Source organism: Zeugodacus cucurbitae, chromosome 5, assembly GCF_028554725.1.
Source record: "Zeugodacus cucurbitae isolate PBARC_wt_2022May chromosome 5, idZeuCucr1.2, whole genome shotgun sequence".
In the NCBI taxonomy this organism is placed as follows: Eukaryota; Metazoa; Arthropoda; class Insecta; order Diptera; family Tephritidae; genus Zeugodacus; species Zeugodacus cucurbitae.
The window spans coordinates 18539326-18547860 of record NC_071670.1 but is presented as its reverse complement, the minus strand read 5'-3'; the positions used below and the strand labels follow the sequence as shown (position 1 = coordinate 18547860).

The 8535-nt window shown below is 34.8% G+C and overlaps 1 protein-coding gene across 1 annotated transcript in view; it reads left to right on the top strand.

Annotated features, from left to right (window-relative positions):
- The first annotated feature begins 1564 nt into the window (after positions 1-1564).
- The window catches only part of LOC105218954 (serine-rich adhesin for platelets), a 75139-nt gene continuing 68168 nt past the window's right edge, over positions 1565-8535 (top strand). The window contains exons 1-2 of the mRNA XM_054230557.1: positions 1565-1914; positions 2011-2181. The gene's annotated coding sequence lies outside the window, so the exon portion shown is untranslated. The remainder of the gene's footprint in view (positions 1915-2010; positions 2182-8535) is intronic.

Sequence of the window (8535 nt, the reverse complement as noted above, 5' to 3'; positions counted from 1 at the left end):
TTCTTCATAATCCCATCGACACAGTGCAATTTGTCTACAATAGAAATGCTTAGTAGTTATCTAAACATTTGCCACATCAATGCCACAATCGAATTTATCAAAAGAAATCCTATGATTTCTTTAAAAGTTTATTGCTGTTATGTGCTGCTTCTGCACTTGGAACGTCTCACTGCTCCTCAGACTAAAAACTACGTTTATTGCATCTTCTACTCCAGTTCTCTTGAAGTTACAGATTACTCATCTAACAAGTGAGCTCATGATATACAAGAGTCAATGAACTGTCGATGGCTGGACTTATCTCATCATCTTTAGAATGTTATGTGTTTAATATATATAACAGCAATAATTGTTAAATATACATACACATGCATATTAAGAACGAAAATATCTGTATTTGAGCATATTAATTATAGTAGGAACCCAGCGACAACGTCCAGCGAAAGCGGTCGTGGGCGAAGGGCGGTGAGCCGCTAGAAACGGTGGCCATTTTAAATAGGACATGTTAGTGTGAAATACCAATTAGTTCGCAGGAAGAACATTTCACTCAAATTGGGAGGTTGAAATTAAGGAAATCTTGACCTTTTACGCAGACTTCGAAGCTTCACATTATCAAACCAATATGAGAAGGTCAACAAACTTACAAATACTTTATTATAGAAGGTTGTTACACGTATGATCATGTTTTCTTTAACCAAGTAAGAACAATAGGATCGAATGAGTTTTCTGTACCCAAGCGAGTACAATGGGAGGGAATGGGTTAATGAATCACTAAAAGCTGTCATTTAAAATCACAATTCAATTCAAATAATTTCCAATTTTTCGTTCATGAAAGCAAAAGCTGATTCGCTTTAAAATACACCTAAAATGTTATAGAGAAAATGGTTTTTCTACTGGAAGCTATTTTTCAAAGCGATCAATAATATAATGCCTGTAAAATTCAGTTTATTTATGTGATTTACTTAAAATATAATTGTTTTTGTATTTAATGCATTTATAAGCGGAGCTTTCGTTTGTGTAGAAAATGCTTATGCAAATTTATTTAAGAAGTTTATAAAACCTCAGCAATATTTGTGAATGCCTAAGCGTATTCGTAATACCTAATTGGATGAGCACAACACTTTAAACGTCAAACAATACACACTCATACATACATACGTGTACAACAAACATACGAGGCAAGCGAACGCAAAACGCCATATTGAAACTAGTCGAAACTGAAATAGTGAAATTATTTGTAAGCAGTAGGAAAAAACAATGAATTGCCAAAGCGAATAAACATTTTCAAGGTTTCGCTTGAACTTCTCACCCTGTCCGCCGCCTACCAACAACCATCCAGTCAGCCAGCGGCGAGCCAGCCAGCCACCGCACCGCAACAAAGCGACTCAGCGATAATTATAAAAAAATACCTACATATGTATGTATATTATTATATAGAGTAAGTAGCAGACGAGTAAAATAAACGAACTGTACATTCGGGTTGAACCCAATGCACACGAACGTGGCGAGGCCACGCAGCCACGAAGTGTACTTTGCTTGCACGTCAGATATACGAGACATAGTAGTATCGCGTCAATCGACTGAGAATACAAGAGCACGTAAACGCTGTCACACATGTCAACATAACAACAACAAGAACGACAACAACAACGTAATACAAGTGCTCAATGATAATCACAGCAACAACAAGTAGTCAGCGAAAGCAACAAGAATGCTGTTGAAACGACAGCAAAGTAGGGAAGTGGCAACAAGTAACAAGATAACTTGCTGAACTACTAAGGATAACAGAGAATCAGTTGGAGAAGGTGCCAGCCAGCGCCAGTGAACGTAGCGATATAGTCGAAGACGACAGAGCCTTCGCCTACATAGTATATGCAGTGAATTAACCTTCACAAGCGTCAATAGCCACAAAGAGATGTAAGTATGTGTGCGTATATATGTATGCGTGTGAGTATGTGTTTTTGTAGTTGTGCCATGAAAAATTCCTAATTGTGCACAACTGTTGTTTTCTAGCGAAGAACGCAGCTGCATTTTACGAAAGCGATAAAAGAGGAGATTGTAAAGTCGAAAGAGCGACAGAAACACAGATACAGCAAAGGCAAAAGCAAAAGCGGCGAATATAACGATTGAATGCAACATGCAGGCGACAGCGAGTAGCCAACCCAAGCAGCAGCAGCAGCACAGGTAAGCGCGTAAGCACTTGCTTACGTAAATAGCTATGGAAATCTGTATGTGCATATTTCTAAGGCATATTTAAGAGTTAGAGAAGCTCTTAGTTATGAAAAAATATAATTAATTATTTTATTATAAACTATTATGCAGCTAGAATTTATATAATTTATATATTAATATATAAACATATATTATTTCATCTAAATATTCACATTAATAGATTTAGTTAGTATTAAACATACGGAAAGAAGAGATTTCAACAATTTTCATACCCTCGCAACATGTTGCACATATACATAAGTATGTTGTTTGTACGCATAAGTGATCAGGGCGACGAGTAGAGTTGTATTTCGGATGTCTGTCTGTCCTTCAGTCCTTCTGTGCAAACCATAGCTTGAGTAAAAATTTAGATATGTACGTATCTAATTGAAACTTGGTACAGATATTCCTCAGTACCAGAGTATTCCATAAGGGAGGGCCATAGTTGGCTGACCAAACCACTAAAGCTATATGAACCAAAACTTAATCGGTTTAAAAGCACGCCTACTTCCCATATACCAAAATTTTGAATTCATCCTGATTTGTGAACTTTATAATCATAAATCAAGAACCTATGAAGATAATGCTAATATCTAACAGTGAAACCTCCTACAACCAGATATCAGATAATTCCTCGGTAACATTTTTGTCAATGTCAATACTATTGTTTTCTGTGTTCCGTTTTCATATGAAGTCTTAATAAAATATGCAGCGTCCAAAATGACAAAAGTTTTTGAGACTTTTTTCATTGAAATGTCTTCTGCTCTTGTCAAAATGTGTCAACTGAAGTAATACATACAATTCTGTATAATGCCCGGATCGTGGGGCTGACAAACAGGCGTACTATTAACAGGTAGGAAGATCAACTTTATTTATTTAGTTTAAAATCCCGAGAGTGGATTGTTAGAATATTAAAACATTTCTCTTCTGAGAGTCAATATCAAGCTTTAGTAGCCACTCCCACATAATCCCAAGAGACATCCAATCGTTCGGAATTAGTAACTCTAACTTTATTTCAATTATTGTTGTTCGTTGTCCGAAAATCGTGTGACTTCTTTAACCTGATGCTGGAGAAAATAATACGAGCTGCAGAGCTAAATAGAGAAGGTACAATTTTCTATAATAGTGTACTGCTGCTGGCGTACGCCGATGATATCGATACCATTCGAAACAACACCCGCGCCGTTAGTTCTGCTTTTTCCAGACTGAATATCTCCTATCATCAAACAAACAGTCAGCGCATTCGCATCTTGGCTCCCACGTCACTGTTGACAGTGAAAATTGAATTGAAAAGTAAAGTCCTCTCTCGACGAACGAAAACCAAAGTCTACAAGTCCCTCAACATTCCCGTTTTACTTTATGGTGCAGAAGCGTGGACGATGTCAACATGCGATGAGACGGCACTAGAATTTTTCGAAAGAAAGGTTTTGCGGAAGATTTATGGTCCCTTAAACATTGGCAACGACGAATACCGCAGAAGATGGAATGATGAGCTGTATGTGTTATTCGACGACATAGACATAGTCCAGCGATTAAAAAGACAGCGGCTACTCTGGCTAGGTCATGTTTTTCGAATGGGCGAAAGTGCTCCAGCTCTGAAAGTGTTCGATGCAGTACCCGCTGGTGGAAGCCGAGGAAGAGAGAGGCCTCCACTCCGATGGAAGGACCAGGTAGAGAAGGACCTATCGTCATTTGGTATTACCAATTGGCGCCAAACTGCCAAAAAGAGAGAGTAGTGGCGCGCTGTTGCGGACTCGGCTATAACCGCGTAAGCGGTGTCTACGCCAGTCAAGAAGAAGAAGTTGTCCGAAAATTAGATCTTCACGTCCGCTTATCAGAGGTTTTTTACTGTTTTCTTTACACTTTCGTGCAGTAATTTCAGTTTATTGTCCGAGAAGTAAGGAAAATAAAAAAACAGTAAAAAAGTGTCCGTGTCCGGTCATAAGAGTGTCCGGTAGTTAGAGTGGAATTTGTTCTGAAAATGCAACGTAAAACTGAGTCCCTAAATTTTTGTCTAGTTAATAGAGGGATTCACTTATTGGAGGTGTCCCCAAGTAGAGGTTTCACCGTACATTGGAGATGTGGTTATTTTAAATGTAACCAAATCAAACTATACTTTTTCAAGGTACCAGATCCATGTGTCAATTCTATATACATACATACATATAATTTTTTATCTAAAATATCAGTCAATGCAAAAAACTTCCCCTAGTTCTCATATTCCTAATATTGGGATTTTAAAACAACAAGTGTATTTTATATCAAATAAATCGGTTAATACGTGAGATATCTTAGACAAATTAAGTGAATGTATAGTCTTGATTTATACTATTAATATGATTTTCGCTACTCTTATGGACTTTAAGTCGAATATATGGGTCTAATTGTGTGTTATCTTAAAAAAAAAATTAAATTAATAAATTGCGAGAGTATAAAATGTTCGGTTACACCTGAACTTAGCTCTTCCATACTTGTTTTCTTTATGAACTAATAAATACAATTTATATCAAAATGAATCAACATTTCATAGGATTTTGTTTGCAATTTACATAGAAAATTGACAGTTTTTATGTTGCCACTTCCCATTTCGCTTTTATGGAGATTGCATGTCGCAATTTTCTCGCTATCATACTTGTGTTAGTACTCACTTGAAGTCAAAAAAATTGATCTTCTTATTGAAAGTGATTAGCAAAGTTGCGATATTTCCACCAAAAAAGCTTTAAAAAATGTTTGCTTTAAGCATTTCAGCAGATTTGAGCCGCACGAATATTATTTAGTGAGCTTGAAGTGCAAATACAAATACGTATTTCAACTAGCCAAATATAGGCACGCATCCGAAAATAATATTTAAATGAGTACTTTGTATGTGGGAAGTTGGGCACAAAGATGCCAGCATGTAAACTTCTAAGTATTTACAGACCGTATGTGTGTATGTATGAGGCGTATTTGCGGTTGTCAAACGAAATACCATGATTTGAATTGTTAGCTTTGTGGGCAGCTTTGTTGCGCTGCTGCTGCTCGTCTGCCACGACGACTGGTGTGTTGTTGACTCTGTTCGCTTTGCTGATCAGATCGCCAAAACCATCAAAAACACAAAAAAAATAGCATTAATAGCTGCAAAAGAAAACACGATGCTGGTCGTGTTTACCGACGAAGTAGCAACGAGCGAAAATGTGAACAAAGCGCCGCAACCAGCGATACGTTCGTACATTTTTCTGCTGCTTTTCTCCATTAAGTGCGGTGTGTTTTTGTTTGTTTTTTCATTTCTGGTTTTTGCATTACTTTCACACATACGAAAAGGTACGTACCACATCCGTACATATCTATATATACCTTGTACTTACCATGTACGTATGTATTACGTATATACATATATCCATATAAGTGTGTGTTTAGATTGCCTTCGTTTTTGACACGATTTGCAGCTGTGAATATTGCCGACGAGTGTATGGCATGAGCAAACACATCACAGCTCACTGCTTTCTGTTTTGAATGCGGTTTTTAGCTCATCGCTCATTCCACTAATAGACTGTACAAGTTTCGCAAACACCGATATGATGGGGTCAAAGTGCAAGGTGTAGTTAGCTGTAAATACATTGTTTTACATTTCATTTTAATTATTAGCAGTTATAGAGGATAAAAAGGACAAATAAGCTCTATAAATTTCTAATTATGTTTAGTTTAATATAAAAATTACCTTTCGCATATCATAAGAAGGGGTTAAGTCAATTTATAATTTTGAAATGCGATAATTTTGACAATTTTAAAGCAATGAAATTTCTCTCTTATAGACTTCATTAAACATGTTTATGAGTGTATAAAATATTTTTTTATTGACATTTTGATACAAAATGGGGACTTCTGGCCCAATCAACGGAATCATCTTTAGCAATAGGTCCAATATCCGCGACGATATGTCTTGAAAATAATGTTATCAGAAACAAAATCGGGATCTTAATCTACTGATTAGTTAAATTTTTAAATGGATACTTTGCGAATAGTCTTCAAGCACCATCGTTTTAGTGAATTTTTGAAAATCCTAAACTGAGCTTAGGTTAATATAAACAAATCTCTTCTTTCGTACATGACTAGGGATGGCAATGATTAATCATTTGATTAAATTAATCGATTATTTTCATTCAATTTACGATTTAATTGCATCGAAACACCTTTTCTAATTACTCGACTATTACTCGAGTAATTGCAAAATAATCGCAAACTGCATTTTGAAATTTAATACATTTTATGTTCATCTAAGTTAGCGTACAAGGGTCGAAATTGGTCGCATCAGTCATTAATGACTGGAAACGGTGTAAACATAGTTAAATTCTAATATGTCAACGTAGTTTAATATCAACAAATGAATGTCTGGTAACACTGCATTTACAGTTAAGTCAAACGCATTTTACGTTCAGTTGTTTGAAGAGCAATGGCTTCAGTTAAAAGCGAAGTGTGGACATTTTTTTAATAAAATAGCAATAACTACGTTAAATGTCAACTTTGTTGCAAAAATTTAAAATTTTCTAATAACACATCAAGTATGTTGCAGTATTTAAAATTAAAGCATGCAACAGTAGCCTCCAAATTGTGGTAAGTTGGGGCAATCAGTATTACATTTTAAATTTCTTCTAGTTATATACAAATATATGTGTACAAATTAGACTCTGAAATCTAGGAGTAACGACAATGTTCCCCTAAGTGATGATGACACTGACACCATGATTGAAATGCCGAGTTGCAGCAGCAAACCAATTAATGAAAGCCCTTCAGCTTCGAAACACTATTGATGCTTGGGAAGAAATGAAAACCGTACGGACTTTCAAAAAAGTATTGTCATCTACTTGGTACCTCAGAACGAGCTGAGCGGCTTTTCTCAAAATCGGGTGCAGCTGCGACCGAAAAACGCAATCGTTTGACAACAAAACGTTTATCGAAATTGCTTTTTCTTCAAACTTGGTCGAACAGAGAATAAATTTTCTTGACTTCAATAAATATATTTTCATTTATACTAAGACAAATGAATTTTTAATACGATATTTTAATTTTATTTCCGTTTTTGTTTTTGTGTATATACCAACATAATTTGAATGTCTGAAATAAATGAATTGAATTGAATAATAATATTGGTTTTATTTTTACGCAAAGTTGCAAAACATAGTCTTTCAACCAAGAGGCAATTCTTTTACTTTAAGATTGCTGTACATATTTTGAAAAATTTAATACCATTGTGCTACTTAACTTCAAATATAGACCATTTTCTCTTTTAGGATATGTCTCGGACTCTGTGATAGAGCATTATAATACAAAATTCGGCCCTGAAACTTGGTGGTGGTCTTTATGCAATTTAGTATTATTTGAAAACATTGGAATTAATCGATTACTCGATTTTTTTACATTAATTGCAATTAATTGCAATTATTTTTTTATATCTTGCAATTAATCATTTGATTATTTAATCGATTAAAAAAAATTATTTGCCATCCCTATACATGACGCAATATATGTATGTATATACATATGTATGTATATACAGTGGATCTTCTATAATTCGAATCACCATAATCCACAAAAAACTTCGAGTTAGAGAGGCTTCGAGTTATAGAAATTTTCATTAAAACATAAATTTTTCCAAAATCTGTAAAATATATAATACCCACAGTTTTAGTTATTTACTTCGCAATTACATTACATTAATTTATATTACAATACATTAAAACAGGTATTCTGAATTTTTGTTGCAGTTTGCAATTGAACCACCAATTGGAAGAAGAGAATAAAGGCCGTTTTTGACGAAATAGATTTTTACTCATATTAGCTCTTTCAATCGTAAAACTACGCGTCAGATTGAAAAAAGAAACAAAAAGGTCAAACGCCATTGTAATACTAGCGGTCAAAAAAAAAGTAAGTTGGAAGAAGGGAATAAATCATGGATTTATTTCTTTCTTCCAACTAATAACATTTTGTCATGCAATTAAAGGTCATTTTCATTTGACATTTTTATTTTATTTTTTTCGTTTTTTATCGTTTTGATAAAATATATCAATACTTTCCGGTGCGAGGACATTCCTTTTTGCAATGTGATCGTAATTTTGGAACAGCCAAGAGACTTATTAGAAGAAAAGATAGAATACGAGTAAACGTCCCAGCTCAGTACAACAACTTGATTTCAGAAGCTAAAAGTAAGGGATTTTTGGTTGAAGCCCTTTAATAAAGAGAACATATTGCATTTTAAAACAACATGACAGCCGTTCTACAAGAAAACCAAACGTTCTACAGTCAATAGATAAAAGTACAACTTTTAAAATATCAAAATATAAACATTTAGAG